The sequence below is a fragment of the Gallus gallus genome, chromosome Z, assembly GCF_016699485.2.
Source record: "Gallus gallus isolate bGalGal1 chromosome Z, bGalGal1.mat.broiler.GRCg7b, whole genome shotgun sequence".
NCBI lineage: Eukaryota > Metazoa > Chordata > Aves > Galliformes > Phasianidae > Gallus > Gallus gallus.
This window is the reverse complement of record NC_052572.1, coordinates 76,271,485-76,293,466: the sequence shown is the minus strand read 5'-3', so window position 1 is coordinate 76,293,466 and position 21,982 is coordinate 76,271,485. Positions and strand designations below refer to the sequence as shown.

Here is a 21,982-nt window from a genome sequence, read left to right as displayed (position 1 = left end):
ACCTTCCTCTGTGTTGCTCAGGTGTTGCCGTTCCTTTGTGAATATCAAATCCTGAAGCACTGCCGCTCCACATGAGAGCCGTCCTGTCAGGTTGCATTGCTTCACTTGTGAAGGCCCAGGGCCTTTTTCTGGGGCCCTCGAGCATAGAAGCGAATGGCTGCGGGAGGCCTGAGTGGCTGGGATGTAGCCTAAATTTTAATCTTGACTGCGATGGTGACCTAAAGGCCTGCAAGTGAAGAACGATCCTGGGATGGAACAAAGTATCCTGACAGTTTTGAGACAGCTTGTAGTTGTGGCTGTAGCCACAAGTGTTTTGTTTCGTAGAGGGAGCTCATGTGGGTTGTAGGTCTTGTTCTTGCGAAGACTTGTTCTGCAACAGGTGTTCCACTTGGGCTCCGTAGCACGTGCTGGCCATGCGGGTACAGCATGCAATGGAACAAACCCTGCAGGCCCTGGGGAGAGGCAAAGCAGGAGAGTGGCTGCCCCACGGTGGGGATGAAAGGCAGAGTGCCCTTTGAAGCAGGGGATGCCCTGCTGGCTCTGCCGATCGCATCCACTGCTGGCACGTTCCTTCTTCCTCCTTTCTGGCAGTTTGCTGTCGAGCAGATTGAGGTGGAAGTCAAAGACTCAAATCCAATGTTGCGAAGCCACTGCGGATGCCAAATCCCTGCATGGGAGACCTGGCCGTGTGCAGGAGTTACTGCAGGATGAGGAGCTGCTATTGGTCTTCAAGCAGGTAGGAGTTTGTTATCCACGCATAATACTGTATGTATTTGTTGTTGTTTTAAAATCAGTGCCAGTATGCAGTCTGATCCGATGTGTTTGAACAGTGTGGTGTAAGGATTGTCAGCTGAGAACAGCAGCAGAACATGGGGCTGTTGCAGGGGGAGGGCGTGGGGAAGGAAGCGGGGAAAGGAAAGGGAAAGCCTGGAAAAGGAATGGGGAAGGCACGGGGTGAAAAAAGGGTACAAGAGACAGGGGAATGAAGGGGAAAGGACAGCATACCTGTAGAGCAGCCTAAAAAGCAGTAACAAGCTCTGGGAGGACCATGGAGTGCCAGATTCTGTACTGGGTGTTTATTTGTGTACTGGGCAGTTGAATTTGGGTATGTGAATATTTCAAAACAGTGCAACAGATGCTGGCAAAAAGTAATTTTTAAAAACTTTTTATTATTATTATTATTATTATTATTTTCTTTTTGTAAAGCTCTTAGCACAGCTTTCCTTGGAGCTTGGAGGAGTTTCCCTCTGTTTTCTTCGTCTTCACCCCCACCGCCCCCCACTTCTCATTCCGTGTTCTTCCCCCGTCATCCCGACAGAGCACTGACCGCCAGCGATTACGCCGCGGGCCGCATCGATCCCGTCCAAGTTCTTTCCGCGGTCTCTGCCGCCACCTCGTGGCCAATGCGCGGAACTGCCGCTGTCCGCTGCTCAGTCCTGCAGGCGGCACAACGCGTGCGCGTAGGAATGCGGAAGTGGCTTCGTAACCGCTCTGTGCAGCTCATCCGCCGCTCTCTATTGTGATTAGTCCTCCAGGTCGTAGCGAGCATGCGCCCGACGACTCCAAACCAGCAACTGTTGCGCATAAGCGCTACGCGTGCGGGCGAGCTGCCGGTTCTCGGACCGCCGGCTCAGCGATCTCCTCCTTCTAAACCAGGCTGCCCCTCATCTTTTTCCGCCGTTCGATGCCCGAGCCCATCCCGGGACCGGACCGGTTCGGCTCACAGCTGCCCCCGAGCGCCCGGCGCCATCCAAATTGCTCTCCGCCGCGGCGGACCAGCAGACGTCCCCTTCCCCCCCCAGCCCCGCGCCGTCCCCCGGCCGTTTCAAAGCGCTCTCAGCAGCAGCGGAACCCGAGCGGCTCGGAGATCGGAGATCGGCGGTCGCGGTACGGGCGTGAAGCGGCCCCGGCACCGCAGCATCCCAGTACCCGCCGGGCTCGGCACCGCGCTGCGCATGCAGCACCGCGCACACAGCGTTTTGCATGCGCGTTTTCGGGTACGCACCTACGCACGCGGTGTCTTCGGCTCCTCGTTACGGAGGAGCCTTGCTTTTGGATGCTCTTGGATGCCTCGGCTGCTCCCCGCCAGCTCTCTCCTCTCTCCCGCCGTGTCCATTCGTGGCTCCCAGCTACGAGCTGGCCCTGCAGAGCATCTGCAGCCCTGTCAGCATCAGCATCCAGCAGCGGCAGGAGGAGCTCCCCGCGAGCAGCATCTGCCCGTCCCTCCCCCGGCGTCTCATTGGTCAGCGGCAGCTCTGTCCGTTCCCCGGACTCTAATTGGTCAGAGGCAGCTCTGTCAGGTGGAGGTGGATTTGTGACTAGCCATTGCTTCCTTGTAGTCTGAATGGTTGCTGGTAACCAGGTACCCTGTGCATCAGTTTCCAGCAGCTGAAACTGAGTCTTAATAATGAAATAATGAGTCTTCCTTTTTTTCTCTTACAGCAGAAAGACCTCAGCTGGAGCCTGGGACTGCAACACGGAGGGTGCTCAAGAAACAAAGGAAGGGAGTTATTCTTCACTGAGTGAGGGCTACAACAGCACAGACTCTGAGAATGAATCCAACGCATCCCAGAGGAGGAAGGAGTTATCACCAGGCCAGGTTCCTGGGCGTTTTTAAGCATGTTGTTTGTGCTGAGCCAGGGCTGTCTTGAAAGAATAGTGACGGTTCCTTGGTATTTTTGGTTGCAGGTGTTTGTCATAATTCTGTATTAGTTTCAGGAGGTAGATTAGAAATTATAACCACTGATAGTGGAAGGAATGCAGAAGCAGCAAACAAAATTGTTTAGTGATTCATAATTCACTTTGAGGTAAAAATTAGCTTTATCTACTGTTTTGTTAGTAAAGTTTGGATTCCTTTGTAAACTCGGTTGGTGTAGCTTTCTTGATCAGTCTCAATCTGTGAAAGAGCTGGAAAAAAGGCAGGATGTTGATTTATTTGAAAGGAAAAGGTCTGTTTTCAGGTTAAGAGCTATTCTATAAGGGTCTCTTTCCATTTGTTGATATTCATATATTTATAAGCTTAATTTGGTAAGCTTATAAGACAGACATTGTGTTTTCAGTTCAGAATTGCGCAGTGTTCCTGAATTGTGGTGGTTATTGGCACTCGGAGTGATAGAGTGCTGCTTTCAGTCTTTGGCTCAGATGTTGTTTCCCTTGCGTGCAGGCTGTGTCCCCAGTGCAGGCTGTATTGCGGCTGCTCGGAGGAGACGTCACCTCGCCAGGACCCGAGCTGATTATCTTCCCTTGGATGCTTCAAATGATCGTCAGCTTTCTCGGAGAAGAGAAGGCGGTGATTCAGAGGATGAGGACGAGCCTGATAGGAATCATCTCTATTTTGTTCCTAAAAAGAGAACTCTTTGGCATAGGATGGCTGAACGCACGGGTGAGTTGGTGCCTTTTCTCCCAGAGAGGCTGTGTCTTTTACTGATGGATGTCTGGAAGAATGTGAGACTTGCCCAGTGAAGAGTGCAGTGCAAAGTTGTGCTGTTGGTCTTGACAAAAGAGCATAATGCTTGGTGGTCCTTGAGGTTTACGTGGGCTGTTCCTGCTCTCCACACACTGACATTATGACTGTTATGGGAAAGGGGTAAAAACAAACCAACAACAAAACACAACCAACCAGAGCCAGCCAGCCCTTTGGAAGTAGGCAGACTTACTGCATGCCAAGCGTATGTGGCTTTTCGGTTGCTCCTTAACTCATCTTGCTGTTTGCAGTTTCACTTACAAAGCACTGGTTTGCCAGGCTTGTAGGCCAATTGCTTTATTATTTGGATAATGGTTGTAAGTAATGTGCAGGTATGGTCTGACTCTATTGCTGTAATAAATGCTACGGAGAAACTTCTGTGCCTGTAGTAGATTGTGCATTTTAGAACACTTAAGGATCTTCCGTGTGTGATGTCCCCAGGTTGTAGTCTGTTTTTGAAGTCTCACATGATATACGGGTTTGCTTTGAGACATTTGATCTTTGTTCTTCTGGTACTGCAGTCATCTGAGAAACAGTTGGGTAAACGAAGATGGATTCTGCAAAATCCAGTTGCCATTCCTACATCTTCTGATTTGGACGTGGTCCTTGTGTACAGGCTTTTCGTCTGCTGTCATCTGTTTCTATCACTTGTAATGGCTGTGGGAAGCGGTACTGTTTTTGAAGGAGGAGGTTGGGTGAGGAGTAGGGAAATAAGCAAAGGGCGTAATGGGGTGTGCTAACGACTGATGTAAGTTGTAGTGCCTATGAGTGATGGATCAAGTGAAGATGAGGCAGAAACAAAGTGGGAAGAACAGCAAATTAAGAAAGCTGTCGCACTCCCTCAGATGATATGTGCTTTCCTAACTGTTGAAATCTGCCTTTTGCTCATAGGCAAGAGAGAGATTGTTTTTTTTCTTTTTCCTGGTAAAATATTGGCAAGAATGTTTTCTCTGATGTTGTGTTGTTTTTGGCTTGAGTCTTCTGTTCTATATCAGACTAGGAAAACCTGAGTTACCAATTCTTCATGTCAGAAGGGAAAGGTGCAGAAGTTGCTGCTTGCTGCATGGCAGTGGTTCAAGGATTGGGAAGATTGCTGCTGAATTTCACATCCAGTATAACTGGTGTTCTTAGGTCCTCATACTCCATTTGTGTCTGGAGACCCCTCTGTTTTTGCTGTGCAGAAGATTGCAGAAGTTTTTAGCAGCAGACCTCGGTCATGGACTCGACGACTCCAAGTCACTGTGTTCGGGCTAGATTTTGCCCTACAGACTACTGCTGTTTTAGAATGCAGAATGTCATTTAATTTCCGTGTTGATGTGTTTGGAGTCTTTAGGTTATAATTACAGTCAAGCCAAATTGTCAGAATGAAACTTCTATCTTCATCTTCATTGTTTGGCTGTAGCTTATTTCTGCTTTTCATATTAAAAACTGTACTGCTTGTGAGGTTTCAGCTGTTGATATTGAACCGCTATATATTGTGGGAAGCCATTGATGTCTTCAGACTGAGAGGAGGGCTGCTTTACCCTAAATTACAGATTGCTTTGTACTGATGGATGTGAATGGTGTATGCATTTTGCACCATAAGTACACAGCTTTTTGTATATACGCTTTCCCTTTTGTGGTGTACAGAAATTGCCCAATCTGATCATTCCAATGTACATCTTTTTGTCATATGCTTTATATGTTCACATGGTGTGTTTTGTTGACCTCTAAAGCTGCAGAGGCAAAACTTAAATCAATTGTGTACAAACTTATATTTAATTTGCATAAACTATGTGTTGAAAGTGTTGCAATTCTCTTAGGAAACTTACAGCAATGCTTCCCTGTGTAAATCTCAACCAGCTAAACCCACATTTGGTCCCTGTGTTTCCTTACCAGCTGTGAACTTGGAAACTATGAAAAAGCAACTGACTGAAAGGTAAATACTGCTTTAAGTGTTAATTGCTGAGGTGTTCATTCTGTCACAGCTGATGACAGCTTTGGAGTCTTATTCTTTCTTGCGAATATTGAAGGGTTTTGGGGTTAGTTGTGTATTGTGCTTATTGTAATGTTTAGCACAACATTACAGATTTTAACTTTACCTGGCAATGCTTTGTTGCAGGGGAGCGTTTGGAATTCTCAAGCATTTTATCGCTTGTAAGAATCTGCTGCTTTACTCTACGTGCTGCTGGTTCTGAAAGGAGCGTAGGCAGAGTGTTATATTTGCCAAGGAGGGAGAACTTCACTCAGGGCAGGTGGGGCTGTCAGTCCTTTTGTCGTGGCTCTTCAGCCCGTTCAGACAAGGCAGTGGGCAGCTGAGATGTCCTGGGTGGAGATGGGAACTTCCAAGGGAGTGTGTGAGAAGGACAGGTGGGGTCAGGCATCTGCAGCTACCGAGATAGCCATCCCCATCACCTCTCAGTGCTCACGCAGCCAGAAGCAGCTGTACTGATCAGTTCAGACATCGTGCAGCTGAAACACAAACATCTGCCATTAACTTGTGTGAACCTCTGTGTATGTATACTCTTTTGTACAGACTGCTGCTGGCCTGCTTGTGTTCAAAGAATTTCCACTGAAGTGGACTAAATATTTCTGTGGAATTGTATGTTGTTGGTTTTTTTTTGGCCTTCATCACCTGAAAGAAATGGATGAAATGATGTGGGGAGTTCAAGTACAATCAAATGTGAAAGACTATCGAGAGTGGGAGACCTATTTGGAAAGTAACAAGAAGGGGAGGGAGAACACGTCTGGTAGTAATAGCTTGGTGATATTAAGTTGGTATAAATTAAGTGGGACGCACTGATGTATGCTGTATTCCTACACACATCAACTTGGGTAGAATCTGTTCCGTGTAACGTCGCTACACTTGCCATATTATGCTCTTTAGGAGCGTGCTGTGTAGAGGAATATGGGTAACATGTCAGTGGGGGTACCTTCAGAACTACCACTACGTCAGTGACATTTGATGTTTTCCAAAGCATGGATCTTGTCCACACACAGTGCTTCTGTAAATGTTGGTATGGGTAAGTCTTGCAGTTCTTCTTTGCTCCAATGCAGGTGCTATTATTAGCAAGGATTTTGTGCTTTGTTTTAAGCGGAAGATGTTCAGGAATGTGTTAACTGTTGACTTGTCGTGGTTTTAATTGTCTGAGTGTGTTCTTTTTTAGGATGGCATCGTTGCAGGATGTGCCCCGTGCCCACCAGAGGGAGTATGAGAAACACGTGGAGAGCATTGACAGTTCAAAGATAACTGCCCAGGAATGAGAGAAGCCTTCAGATGCTGCTATGAATTACACGTTCTACAGGGGCATGAAAACATACCTAGAGAACTTAGTAAACTGTTTCAATGAAGAAGTACGCGTGTTTTCCTTCCCTTCGCTGCCACCCATTTCTTTAAGATGACGAACCTGCATTTTTTCCAGGCAAAAATGAGATTTCTTATTTGGAATTGATGATGAGAGACGACCAGTAACAGGAAACAAAGGAGGAACAGACCACCCCTCACAGTAACCTAAAATGATTAAGGTAGGATATGTACGCTGGCTTGAGCTGTGGGCTCACCTGGGTTGTGATGGAGAAAAACAGAATGTTATTGGAAGAACTTTTCTTCAGGTGTAGTAACCAGGGTGTCCTAAAGCTGAATGGGAGGTGGGACTTGCGTGCAGTTTTGGGATCTCAAAATGTATTTGCTTTGGAATGTGTGACTAGTAATAAGGATCTTACGTTAGGTTTGAGTTGGTATTTAGCTGGGTTGTGTGAGGATTTGTCTATGTTATCAGCTGTGTTGCTTTCCTTAACTGCAAACCTTAACTATTAAAAATAGAAAATAAAAAAAAAAGATGGAAGGTTGGAAGATGCTGCACAAAGTTTGGCTCGATGAGGGTACCCTGCAGAGAATGCACTGTCAAATCCAACTACTGTCAGTTGTGCTGCAGCCTGAGGTGTTTTTTTTATGTAACTGTACATAACTGTACAAGGTTTCGTTGAGATGTTTCCTGTGATGGCGAGGTGTTCAAAGGCAGATTGAAGCAAACTAATTGTACCAATAGTGTCCCGCTGAACACTTTTTGGTAGGGTCTTTGGTAGTCCTGTAGTAGGCAATTGGCATTCAGTTTGTGGCTTAGAGTCTTAAACAGCCTGAAAAAACTCTAGTGAGCAGGCTCTGTTGTCAGTGGGCATACTGTACTAGATGTCCTAGTTGAAATCCTTACCGAAGTAGGACGCGTAGTATCACTTCTCCGTGGTAGAATAGTGAATATAGCATGACCAAATGCTCAGTCAGTTTTGAAGTACTGATCTCAGTGGTTGTCTATCAGTACTTGAAAAGAGAAACTGAGTCAGTTTTCCAGTAGATATTAGGTTGTTTGGGACGCAGGCACTGTAGAACAGGAGGACAAGGAAGGATTGACTGATAACTGGCAGCAGCTTGAGAAGAGTGAGCTCGGGGATGTAGCCCTTTCTGGTTCTAACTGGTGTGCAGGTGGGGTGGGTGCAAAGCATGCAGACTCTGAGTGTGTGTGCACTCTGGGAAGCACAGCTGGAAGCGTCACCAAGAAGGGGAGAGAGATCTGGGGACCCTCCCTGTGCTCACACAGGTGCTCACCTCCCGGTTCAGGCTGTGACCTGGCAATCCCCCTGCACGAGGGAGCAGCCACAGCCGTCCTACAGTTCACTGATAATACTGACTGTGCTTTAGACTGGAGACTGTGAATTTTTCATCAGGAGGTTTTATTTACTTTGGTTAGTCTCCAAATGAAGAGCAGAAGCAGAATCAGTGTTCTGCATTCACCTCTTTGTTTTGTTCCTGTCTTCTGGTAGCTGGGAATGGCAAACCAAGTAATGATGGATTGGAGAGTGATGAAAAGATGAAGCTTCTGAAAATGTGTGAGCATCGAAGGTACGTATAATTACATCTAACTGTAGTAAGTGTGTATCTGCTTCCTGTGACTTACACAGGGATGAAGGTAAATCCTTGCAGTTACTAAGCGAGGTGATACACACACGTGCAAAAATGCCTTTCCTTTCCAAAGCTCAAGGTACATGGAAACCATCTGTTTTTTAATGGGGGGTTTTCTTCGTGCTGATTGGAATCTGAATGTTCATAGGTGCATCAGAACATCTAACCTACCCTCTGTTATCAGCGTAGGCCAGGTGCTACATTTTGAACGTCGGGGTCTGCTGCTGACCTTAAGTTACTGGGAGCTCTGAAACCGTTCCAGTTGCATTGGTGCCTTGACTCAGCACTGTTTAGGCACAGGTAAGGACTTAAGAGTTTTATTGGTTGAAAAACGACATAATAAAACTTTGCTGGAAGCAAACTGTTAACCTTTAACGTTAAGTAATGTCAATAATTACATACAAGAGGTATGCTATGCAAATAATAGGTATAAATATAATTTTCTTGTTGATTTTGCATGCTCTTATGGTATGTGGTGACAGGACTAACGTTTTTTAGCCCCAGTGAGACTTGGATGCAGTCACAGTTTCCGTGCAAGTTGTTGCATAAGCTACATAGGACTGAGATGATGGACTGTTGAGAGCGCAGTAGTTTCTTACAGACTACCTCTGGCAGGGATAGTATGGAGTACCATGTTAGATGTTTGGTGTTTCAGGTGGGGGGAGTTCCTAGTATGAATGTGGTGAAGTGAAGGTCGTTAGAGATGCTTTTAATGTCCTTTGGCAGCTCACAAAGTACCTTACTGTTACAGTCTGTGTCTCTAGGGTTGCATGCTTACTTCTGCTTCCTCACCGTGTTTCCTTAGGCTATTGCTCTCACCGGGTGTTCTTAGTATATCACTGAGCTTTCTTTTACGTATGTACATGGTGAATAACTCACCTGAGTTCATTACAGAATGCAGGACTTGCAGGCGGCAGCTGAGAGAGCGTTCACAAACAGCTGGTCACCACGAAGGCATGCCGAGTGATGAAGAACTGGCTCTGACAGAGGTGACTGAATTCCAGAAGAGCAAAGGTTGGTCAGGATATGAGAGCAGAATTCCTCCCGTATTGAGAAGGATTTTCAAGGGAGAGTGGAGAAATACTCCTTTTGAATGGTGTATCGTTTATTTTCTACAGCACAGAATTGATGCTTTCAAACAATTTTGACCAATGCCTTAGGAAGAATAGATAAGACTGTAGGCTTCTTTAGTTTAATCAGTTTTTTGTCCAAAGTTGGAATGTATTTCAAATTGAGATTTGAACTGCCTTAGTGAGCAGGTCACGAGGAGCTGGGAGAGGCACGATGCGTATTTGCTGAATAACAGAAGGAGGATTTTCCTGTCTGAGCTTTTAAGAGACATACAAAATATGAAATGTAATGGGTATTTAAATCTGTGCAGTTGTTCAAAACCGCAGAAGTCTTTTTGTGGTCTTCTGTATCTTTTTTTTTTCCTGAAAAAGGCTTTGCCAGAGTGCAGGACGGGGGCATGCTGCTTGCAGGGAAGACTTCTGTACAGGAGCTTTGCCGTGGGTTATAGAGGCATTCCAGAGCTTGAGATAAGTGTTGATAACTAGAAGGAGGGCATCTTTTCCTCTTGTCAGGTTGCTTGTATATGAATCACTTGCATCTTTATTAATGTGGAGTTGTTTGCTGACATTTTGACAACCCTACCCTCTGAAATCTAGCTGTACATTCAGTTTTAGCTTGCTGCTTTGGTCCATTCCGTGATTAGAATCCATGTAAAATTGTTAAATGAGAATCTTCTGTTATCATTTTTGGCATGATTTTTGGTATATTTTTGCATGGAGCTTTTTCTCTCAATCCTGACAGCTGAACAACTAACGGGAATGATCTTTCAGCAGAATTCTACAGACCTGAAAGAGATGCCCTGGTTCAGAGCTGTAGAAGGATTCAGCGATGCCAAAAAGCCGTCTGAATCAAAAAGAGATGATGATCCTGATGAAGAAGTTTTGCCTAGAGTGATTGAAAAAACTATCCTGCCAAAAATTACAGGTATATTAAGGTTGTCTTGAGGACGTTCACTGCAGCTAGGTAATCAAACCTTAAATAAGTGGTGATGTAAAATTATGTTGATAGTTACAATTACTTGTTAAGGTTACTGCAAGTGAAAGGTTTAGCTTTTTGAATGTTTGCTTCCTTGAAACTAGAGCAGATAGCCACTTGGATATCATGAATGAAATAATTCCTATTTTTCAGCATTTGCCAAGAATGTGTGGGATCCTTTATCGACTTCACAGACTGAGAACCTTACACAGCTTTGCGATAACGTGTTTGAAAAACAAGTCCTGTCCAGAAGGGAATGCAGTCAGGCAAAACAGGTAAAGGCTGTTGTGGTAATGGGGAAGGAAGTTCTTGATGCAGTGTATGCACTTCACTGTAAATATTCACTGTAACATACACTTAGCCCAGTTCTGGTTTTATTCTTATGTAAATCTGGGAGTTTATCCAGCATAAAGTAGGTGAAACTAAGTTGATGTTTAGGCCCTTAGTATGAAAAGAAATAATAACAAACGTTTATGCAGTCGCCACACTTGACTTCAGGAAGAAGCTTTAGATAAGGTTTAGTTTGTATAGTAGCTGTGGTGCTTTGTTGTGTTTTTTTTAATAGAACCTCATAGCTGGTAAATACATTAATCTCGTTATCCAAGAGGATTTTATCAAAACAAAAAAAAAGAAAGATGGTTAAAGCTGAGACTTGCTCACAGGTCTTTAATGCCGTCGTGATCTTAGTGTATTATATAGAGTGGCACCTGCATTCAGCTGAATTAGCATTTTGCTTTTCCACATGAACAAAATAACTGCCTAAAATTGTTGTAAGTGGAAGGTGAGATTCTTTTCTTGTGATGATTGTGTTAATATTTTTCCTTTTTTTCTTTTTTTTTGGCAGGATTTGATTAACACGGTTGTCCTGAGGATGAAGCAGTCTGTAGAGGAGGAGGTCTTTATCCCTCTGTATCCGAAAAGGTAAGCTGTCCCTGGGAATTTATTTTTTTACTTTTTAAAATTGTTATTTTTAGTCATAGAATCATAGAACTGCTCAGGCTGGGAAAGACCTTAAAGACCACCAAGTCTACCTGCAACCTAACCTCTTTTTTTAGCCTTTGTTCTATTTTTCTGTACCTTTTCCCCAGAAGCGTGGGTGAAATATATTGTAGACATCCATGAGCAAATGGAACAAATGTGCCTTCTACTGTTTCATTGTAGGAATAGTTACCAAACATTGATGTTTATGAACTCATTCCGACAAGAGTAACTACGCAGTCAACTTAATGCTTTTTTGCTCCTGTAACTAAAAGCTTTCATAAATGGAAAGCTCTTAGTTTATGAGGCACAGCCCAGAGTCTGGTTTTGTGATCTTAACTTGGAGTATCTGAGGGCTTGTGTTATTTGTGGTGGTCTGCTCCCCCTTCTACTCCTGACTCCTCCTTTCTTTCCTGAAATAGTTGATATTGCTGATGCTTATTGCTGGACGCTCTTAGAGAGGGGATAACTGGTAAGAGTCTGGTAGATGTGGGGTTAAGACACAGCTGGGAGAAGAGTGTTGCTAAGCCTGATGCAGCATGTTTGTCTGGTTACAGGCAGAGCTGTTCTGCTGAGAATCTATTAAACACATACTCGAGTGTTTCCAACTGCTAATTCCATTGGGTATTGCAAGGAGTTGCAGTTAACAGCTGTTTCCTTAGACCTTGATTCTGGTTGTCACTGCTGAAAGAATCCCATAGTTGTAATTCTTTGGTGTTTAAGAGATGAATTGTCTGCTTGTCTTACTTTCAGGTCAAACAAAATCCTTATTTCCTCTTCCTCTTTTTCTGACCAGCACTGTGGAAGACAAATCATCGCCATGTTCAAAATTCCAAGGCAGACGGTTTTGGTCAGCTGTTGAGGTAAAGAAAAAGCACCAATCTTGTCTGTGAAAATCATTTTAGTTAAAAGTAGACAGTCGTCTTTGAGGAAATGTATCTTCAGTCAAATCTGATTCCTGAGAGTTTAATGTATTTTAATAGGAAGGTTAGCTGTTTTTGTCAGTGAGCTATTTATGCTCACCCACCTCTGATACGTAGTCAAGAGACTTTAATTTCCTCATCTGTTCCTGCTAACCTTCCATGAGATCAGTCATTGGCACTCTGTGGATAGGTCTGTTTCCTCAGTATGTGCATACAGTGCCCGTGTTGCTCTTGTAGAATGGAATCCCTGCATGTGCGTATAAGCGTATTAGTATAGCTTTATTCAGTCTAAAGTGCTGAGTTAGGAATGTCTGAATGCCTGTGATTCAATTCCCTCTTAGATCCGTTTCCTCTATGAGTGTGTTTGGATTCGTACTAAAGATGAGGTTTAGATGCAGGAAAACACATTAACATCCCAGTTCCCCTGCTGTGTGTGCTAACAAGGCCATGGTGACAGCTCTGCAGAGGCTTCCTGCTGCCATGTTGCACATTCCTGTAGAGAAATCAGGGAATTTGGGAATGTTGAGGACTTGCCATATTCACTCCTGGGGCAAGCTGTTGTGTAAGGGTTTGTCATGGACAGATGCAGAGAAGACAAGAGGGAGCTTCGTGCTGATACCTGGCAGACACGAAACAGACATAAGATTCTGGTATCACCCTCTGAGATTGTGTATTGCCTGACTTAAATGTCCTGTCAAATACATGTTTCTAAAAGCGAGACTAGTGGTCTTTCACTGCTGATTGAAATTTTCTCCTTTCAGTTTGTTTTCCATCCTCACTGTCAGTCTTCTCTTTAGAAGTGGTGATATGCAGAACAGTTGAAAATGTGTTTGTGTTGGGTATCTTCTGACAGTTTGCCACTCTTTTTTTTCTGGAGTGAAGTCGTGAATTTGTTTACCCCAGAGTAAGTAGTACTGCAGGTCATGCATTAAACTCTTTGGATCTGTTCAGCAGCTTATTAGTGTGACTTATCTGTGTTTGAGACTGCCGTTGTGCAGCCCCTATTGGTGCTGTCTTTCAAAGCAGGTGATCATCTGCAGGCTGCCTATCGGGAATGTCCTCTAAACCATGCCCAGAAATTGTATGGGAGAGTACTCCCAAAGGGCTGGGCGAGAAGAGGACAGGAACTATTTTAATGAAGAAGTACAGTTGATGAGGTTTTGATGTTTGTGCCATCCTACAGTCTAACTTTCCTAGCAGCTCATGCAGTCAAAAGGAAGTGTCCTGCCAAACACTCCAGAGAAGTATGCAGTAGTCGTGGGCTTTGCGACTGCTTTCTGACTGGTGACTGCTAAGATCACGTACTGTGTCTGTGTGGGTGAACTACCTTGAGGTTAACAGTTACCTTGACATTAACCATTCTGTGTTGAGGGGGAGACCAGCGATGTTCTTACGCTGGGCTTAAGTCTTTTTAAATAGTCATTTCTACAGTGATAACAGGTAACTGAAGACAACTCTTGCTAACGAATAATACTGAGATCAAGTACAAAAGAATCTTTTTGCTGCTAGTGACAATGGCTATCAACCTTACTTGTGTTATGAGGCTGGTGGCATTTAATCCTATGTAGCATATGCAGTAGTGGTTGTTTTTTCATTCTGTCACAGATTCTCTCCAGTGTTCACTTAGAATTGGATCTCAATTGCTGTTGAACCCTGTTTCTTGCTGAGCTTGGTGTCTTTGTACACGTGCACACCTCTGGTATCTTTGTACATGTGTACACCTTCAGATTTGACCACTGGCTTTTCTCTGAAAAAATAAAGCATAGTTGTTTTCTGTTCTTGGGTGTTAGCAAATTGTTAACCAATTGGAAGGGTAACATGCTCTTTCTTTCCTTGGGAGGTGATGTGTGTATGTATGAGGGTACAGGTCATAGGCACATGTAAAATTAATCTACTTCAAAAGACTATTTATGATCGGTAGTTTTTTAGTGACTAATTGGCAGTAAGCTTGGAGAGAATAAATCCTGTTTTTTGAGTACTGAGATTGGATGGACATGGTATCTTTTGAGTTTAAAAAGGAGGTTCTAATGCACCCTCAGCCATCAGATATGCATGTTCTGTTTCTCCATTACTGCAGGTGCTCTCCAAGGTTCTCCTTTGGGATGGGACTGTACAGGAAGACAAAGTCCGTGGTGTGGGACTGAGCAAGCTGCTGAATCGTTGCCTTCTTCTGAACCTCTTCAACACACCACCAGGGCCAGAAAACATAGAGAAGTGTAAAGAGGTGAAAGGTCTTATTTCCATGGGGACAGATGTAGTCTGAAGTGTGTAATTATTTAACATTTGAAGTTGTTTTTTTGTTTGTTTGTTTGTTTTAATGACCTTGGTGTATAAAAGAATTTCAAAGCAAGCATTGGTTCCTAGGCTTTAGGAATAACTGCTTAAAATGATGTTTTGTTTTTTGAAGAGTAAACACTTCCAATAATAACTGAACTAGCCAAAAGGAGAAGTCTGTCAGAAACGGTGTGACTTAGTGTTATTGAAAGCCTTTTTTTTTCTTTCTATTTTTTCTTTTAGAATACTCTCTGGGTGAACAGGTGGTTGCATGCTTCCCAGAAAGGTGGTTCCAAAATCATGGAAGTGGGTCAACTCTCCCCGAGTCAGTGAACTTCTGCCAGCATTTGGTTCAGTGAGCACGTATGCTTCACAGGAATAACCACAGGTAACAAACAACATGTTCTTTGGGATGCAGCACTTCCTCATATTCTTTATGTTAGTATTTCTTTTAGGGACGTGGTTCAGTGGGCATGGTGGTGATGGGTTGACAGTTGGACTAGATGATCTTTGTGTTTTTTTCCATCCTTAATGATTCTATGATTCTTAAATTCCTCAAGCCTCATGCATTTAACACTTTCAGTGATGTACTTACAACATCTACGTACAACTAAAGATGCAATCCATAATGTAAAATGGATCGCTTTTGCAGTACTAGTGCAGGCTAGTTTGAGGCTCTAGAAGTTGGGTGCAGTTAGTGGTCAGTGTAGCTCAAGGCACGTTTTAGCTTTATTGATTTTGAAGTCAGGTGTGAATGTGTTGCTATATCAACTTGTTTTTGTAATAGTGATGAAACTGAAGAAGTTGTTCTCCTGTTGGTGAAAGTCAAGGCTCTGCGTATTGCTGAAGAGCTCGCTGAAGAGTGCAAACGGGAACATCTTAAATCTGTGATCAGGAAATAAGGATTTCTTTGAAGCAGCAGTTCTTTTACTGAAACAAGCCTGATGCTCACTCTAAAAAAGTGGTCATGTTTAATGAGTGGACTGTCTACAGTTGTTTTACTGTGAAATTTTTTTTTTTTTTTTCCAAATGTCTTCTGATGCCATCTACTCCTAGACAGAATCACAATCATCAGTGTGAAGTGCAGGTGTTCTGAAATATATGACGAAGCCTCCCTGCTTTGTTCTTTTGGGAAGGATGACTGCAGTGAGTGCCTGTAACGTTACCACTGCTGGTGAGCAGACAACTTCACAAGCTGTTTTCAGTACCACACCAAATCACTCTGACCCAGGAGTCACTGAACTCTAACTTATTGTCCACTTAATGAGATAACTCTACGAAACTCACAGTGAGTTCCTCATAGCTTTCTGACCCTGACACAGAAGCAGGAATTCTGTATGCAGTGAGAAGTCTGATCTATGAACATCTACTGATGGTAAACGGCTGTTCAGGAAGGTAAGAAGTTGCGCAGGAGAACGTCTTAACTACACTTACTCTTCTCCAGAGTATGATTTGTAGTGGAGCTTTGTACTTGAGATACAGACTGGACTTTGTGCGCAGACTTGGAGTTGTCACCCGCCCTCATTTATCAGACGAGCAGAACAACAACTCCAGTTACCTTCTAGTAATTGGCTCTCTAAGGACATTTACCTTCTGCTTCCCTGTAAGACCCATTAAACCTCATTTTGTTGTACCCATGTTAGATTTCTAATGTTGTGTAACTTCGTATATGTGCAGTAAATATTACTGCTGCAGAATAAAAAGGATGTTTTACTGTAGAAACAGCAGTGCGCCACAAATTCTGCTAAGTTTGCTATTGCCTGCTTCTCTAAAATGTTATGTATGGGTCTTCCATTTAACTCTTGGGGGCTTTTATTCCCTATGGTTTTTCTGTGTTTTTTTTTTTATTATATATTTTTGTATTTTTGTAATTATTTATGTAAATACAAAAATTATATATTTTTGTAAACTATTTTAATTGTAAGTAGCATTCATCAGTGTTATAGACAACAATGACTTTTAAAATAAAAGCAAAACCATTATTTTGAAAAGGAAAGATGTTTTTGTGTTAATGAGACTTGTAACGCTTTCAAGTCTTGAACACGACAGGAATGTTATGTGAAGTATGGAAAAAAACTGTGGCACTGCTGGCGCTTCATTATCTGCAGGATTTAGGAGTTCTGTTGTAAGTAATTGTGCACTTGTACTTTCCTGAGTGCAAAGAAAATACAACTGATGGGTAATCAGCTGAAGCATGTGATCTCCGTGCTTGCTTTTGTCTCCTCTGCTTCCTTATTCACGTTGAAAGTTGCTCCCGAAGAAATTAGTCTTGTGCTGCTATGAAATTGGAATAGGTTCTGTCACGCTTTACCTCTGTAGAGGCTTCTTCCAGTGGCTGCAGACGTCACTTGTCATGACTGGTAAGCAGGGGAAGGCGATTTTTACTGGAGCTCAGAAGCCCCATCCCAGTTGAGCATCTTTGAGAACCTACTGTGCCACTTTGTGGTGAACCTTGCACCCATTCACACAATCTGACTGGAGTAACAGCTAATCTGGCTTCATTCTTGCAAGCTGGTTTCAAAACGTTGGTATTACTGCTTTGTTGTCAGGTTACTATTGGTGCTTTATCAGATGTCATTTCAAAAGTGCCTTTACAGGACAGCTAAGCAGCACTTACACTCAGATTGTCCAGCTGGGCTTCTGTACATCTGCTTCCCTGCCATAGCCCCCTTCTGAACCTTACTGAGTGAAGCATTTTCACAATTGGCCCCTGTCTACTTGGCAAAGGCAGAAGAAACAGTTATTTGGAAGTGACAACACAGTAACTGCAAACCCCTTCTGTTAGTTGTGATTTAGAAGGGAAGGCAGAAGCAGGGCTGAACACACTGTAACACCGTTTTCAGGAAGGGGCAGTTTAACATTCAGACAAGAACTGCTGAAATTTCACTGTCTTTTATTTGCATATGAAACTTGAAAACTGACAATTCTTACATTGAACTCAAAGCTGTTACTTGTTCAGCTCTTCACTCGCTTCCCTCCATATTTTTTCCTCTATTTTGAAGTATTGTACTCTCGCAGCATATCGAATTCCAGCCAGGGCTGCTTCCACTTCTGTGCTTCCTTCATTTTTTTTCTCGGGTAGCTCAAATTTTATTCCTTTTATGTTGTATTTCGGCCTCTCCCACCGTTTTGACCATGGTTGAGGTTTCATTCTGACCTGCAGCTAGAGGGAAAGATTTTTTTAAAAAAAGAAAAAAGGTATTAAAAGGTCAGAAGGTCAGAATTCTGACTGTGAAGCAAAGCAGTGAGACAAGTGCTGCTTTAAGAGAAGAAAGCAGCCCGATCTGTCAGCAAACTAAGGGACTACTGGACACCAGTGGGAGAAAAGGGATTTTGGGTCTGTGTGGCTGTTACGTTTGTTCATATACCTAAATAACACTGATTTATTACACCGTCCTTAAGTTGATATGCTGTTAACTCTCTTCTACACTTCTAACTCTGTTACTTACTCAGGAAAGAAGAATAGGAAAGCAGCCGTTCCTCCTTTTCCCTGTAAGCTAAGTTGGATAGCATTCTTTTACCAGTCTGCCAGACCTTCTGAGATGCACATCTTGCTAACTGCTCCTTCCACCCCCCACATCAGTAGCATTAAGTTTCCATAGCGCTGTGTCAGATGTCAATGAATTCCTTGGAATCTGTTGAGTTGACTTGTGCAGGTTTCATTGTGGAGCTGAACCCTTCCTGGCCGCTTCTGTGCATAGCCATGGCCTTTGCTTCTTTCTTGCCTTTTTTTCTTGGTTGCGTTTGGCACTGTGCAAGCCGTGAATCACCAGGAAGCAGCTGAAAGTGCTCTGGAGTTGTGGGGGACAAACTCCCAAGAAACAATGTGCAGCTTCAAAACCCCAAAGTTTGGAAAGATGAGAGGTGCGCAGCGCTCTGCCTGGTGCAGGACACGATGTGCTCTGCAAGGCGCTTTCCACGAAGACCTTAGGTCTGTGCTGAAACTGCATCCAAAGCAGCCCAGTGCCCCGTGCTTGTTGTACCCGGAGGTATCGGTGCCAGGGGTTGCTGCTGTGTTTGTAATGCCATTGTGTCAGCAGGGTGACGTTCATGGCGTGCGATGCCCTCGGTCATTGAAGGCATCCTTGCAAATGTTCCTAGTGAGGGCCATGATTCATTGACATCATAGGTTGTTTTCTGGAAAGTGAAACAGTGTGCTTGTGTACATCAAGACCACATTCATTTCCAAGTGACCACAGTGTACTTCACGTCTGCTGCCATTGCCCCTCGGCCGTCTTGTGGTTGAAGCCGGTGGGTGCTCAGCACCACAGCGTCCTTTGCTTACTCCCCCCTTTCCGGTGGGATGGGGGAGAGAACTGTGGGGGAAGAAAAAGAAGGTAGAACTCATGTGTTGAGAGAAATCTCTTTCCAAAGGTAGAGGAAAGGACAGAAGTAATGAATATCTATCTATCTATCTATCTATCTATCTGACTGTCTATCTATCTACCTATCTATCTATCATTGAGTGTATCTAATGAGTGATGTAGAAGCAGTGGCTCAGCACCTCCCAAGCAATGGGCAAGCAGAGGGAGAGAGTGAGATGAGCTCCCACCCCCGTTAAAACGCCTTCCACTTGATGTCATATGGTATGGAATATCCCTTTGGCCCGTTGACATCAACTGTCCTCATTTGGTTTCCTCCCAGCTCCTTCTTGAGAACTTTGCTGAGAACGGCCTTGGCTCTGTCCAAGTCTGCTTCTCAGAAACTATAAACACGAGAGTGTTCTCACTGTTGTAGCATCATAGCAGACACTGAAGAAAAATCGATCCCACGTGAGACTCAGACAGCCCCCCAGTGTCCGTGCAGCGAGCCATGTGGGGCTGCAGGTCGTGCATTTCCCTGGCAGCATTGGCCAGGGGTGCTGGGGAGGTTTGCATGCTCAGCTTGGGCATCGCGCTGCAGTGCGTGTCAACACAGCATGCTTCGTGCTCTCCGAGCAGCAGAACAGCGTTTCATCACCAAGGTGCCGTAATATTCACTGGAACCAGATGCATTTGTGTCTCTGAGGCTGGGTTTACCCTACGAGCTCTTGTTGATGAAGCTGTTTTGATTCCCTTTGTCCGTGTGTGAGCGGAAGCGCTTATCCACCCTTGTGTTCTGTGCTTTGGTATTACTCTTGGTGGACAGAAGAAGCTGGTGGATTCAGCAGCAGTAGATTCTGTTGGTTTCCTGTCTGCTGCTTCATCCCTGGAGCTCGCTGCTGCACGGAAGAGTACAGGCGTGTTTATCCCAGGGCTGCTGTAAAGGGTAGCCCGGTTGACATAGCAGCGAGCAGCAGCTAAAGGGCAGTGCAGAGGAGGGCTTTGCAGAAGGAGCAGGAGTGCCTGCGTCCATCTGTATCCTCAGATGCGTTCTGGCAGTGAGGCAGCATCTGTGGCCACAGTGAGTGAATGCAGACTTGGCCTGGAGCTGCCACGTGGCGTTTCCTAGCCCGCTAGTATACCTGGCAAAGCACAGCCACCCTGCACCCACAGCAAGCGTTTGTCTTAGTGTCATGTTTCATGTGAAGCTCAGGCACTGGGGGCAGCTTCCCCCCAAGAAAAGGAGGAGGAAATGAGGTCGTCATGGAAGCCAAAGGGCAAAAATGTGCTCGGGAAAGAAATTGGCAAAGCAGGCTGGTAGTAGTGCTGTGTTTCTCTTCCTTTATTTCCATCCAGGTGAAAGAGATGGCTGCTCTAAGCCGCCCGTGGATGCAAAGAAGGACCCTAGTGTGGATTTGCCATAGGCCCAGCAAGAGGCTCAACAGGACCAAGCGCCGTGTCCTGCACTTTGGTCCCGACAACCCCATGCCAGCTTCTCCAGGATTTGGCTGAGATAGAATTCCAACCACGCACTGATTTCTCGAACGCTGGGGTGCCCTTTTGGAATCCTGTGGTCTTGTGACGTGGTCTTGCCTCCCCACCTTGTCCGTCCATGGTGGAGCAGCCGGGTGGCCCTTAGTGATGTCATAAGCGGCTAGAATGAGGGGAGGAGCAGCGTGTGCTGCTTCCCTTCATTGGAGCGCTTGAGCTCGGCGTGAGTACGTGGCTTGTTGCACTTGTGCACTGATTGAGTCCGTTCGTCTTCATCCCGTCTTGTGCAGCGCCTTGTAGGTAAGCTGAGACGGTGCGGGATAGACGGGTGGGCATTGAGGGCTTGAGAAGTTCTGGCTGGCGGAGCTCCTAGGATCATATTGCTTAGTCTTGACCGTCAGAGGCCATTTTCCCCCGGGCCATCCATTCCAAAGCCATCCATCAAGGTGGCATTTGTGCCAGGGTTCTTCCCTGGTTCTTCCCTTTGCTCAATTGTGCAAGCTCACTGACCTGCTCTTTCTCCCTCCCCTCCCCACCCTCCGCCTGCTCCCTTGGTGCAGCTTTTGCTCGTGGAAGATCAGAGCAAACTTACAAGGAACGGCTGCAGGTTCGAGGATCTTCTTCTCCCTTGTTCTGATCTCTTGCCAGGTACGTGCCATGTTTTGTATTGCCACATGGTTCAGCAGCCCGTGTTTAGTCACACCGTGTGTAGTAACTCAGCCTCGTCCAGCTGAAATGCAGCTCTGGTCACGTGTGGGTTTTTTCCACTTCCTCTCCAGCTGAACCCTCAGCAGGATGCTGCCTGTAGTGCTGGGAGCAGCTAGTGTGAAGGAAGGCAATCCCTTAGGCAAATAGCCCTAGCCGCAGTTTGTGCAGAGCTGCACAACGTGAGCCAGGGGCAGAAGCGTGCATGCTTTGGCTGTGTGAGTGTGCCCGACAGCTGTAGGGAGCCCAACAGAGATGCAGGCAGAGGAAATGCATGGGCAAGGCTGCGGCCGGTGCTGGTGGTGAGGCTGCTGCTGGGAGCCGGGGGCTGGGGAGCAGCTCCAGCCCCAGCAGTGACACCTCTCCCTGGCCTGCTACTGCGCTCTCAGCGTGCTGCGGGCAAATGCATCTGCTGCTTTGTGCCAGAGTCCCCATCTGCTAGCAGAGGGACAGCGACTTGGTCCAATGCTGCGTATTGCAACGGCTGTCCCGTTTGAATAGACTGCACAAAGTGGTTGTTTCTAGAAGTAGTTCTGAAGAAGTCTCTTGATCCAGTGCTGTGTGAGCACAGGAAATGTGTTTCTTTTCTGTTGCAGCTTGTCGCGCCTGCTGTGATGGGCATCGCGAGCAGCGAGATCAGCCGTGGGCCTGACCGGGCGTTGACGGAGGTACAGTGTGAAGCTCTGCTTGGTCTCTGTTCCCTGACTTGAGCCAGCAGTGTGAGCCACCGGTGTGCTCTCCTGCTTTTCAAGAGAGAGAGCATCCTTCCGGCTCTCTTGGTGTCACTAAAGATGTCAGCTTAAAAGCTTCATTGCCTTGCTAGTGTTATGTCACCCTGAGATCCTCTTTGTTTGTCCTTAGCTCT

General features: G+C 45.2%; 1 pseudogene; it reads left to right on the top strand.

Annotated features, from left to right (window-relative positions):
* The first annotated feature begins 1,684 nt into the window (after window positions 1–1,684).
* The window catches only part of LOC112530544, a 182,245-nt pseudogene continuing 161,947 nt past the window's right edge, over window positions 1,685–21,982 (top strand).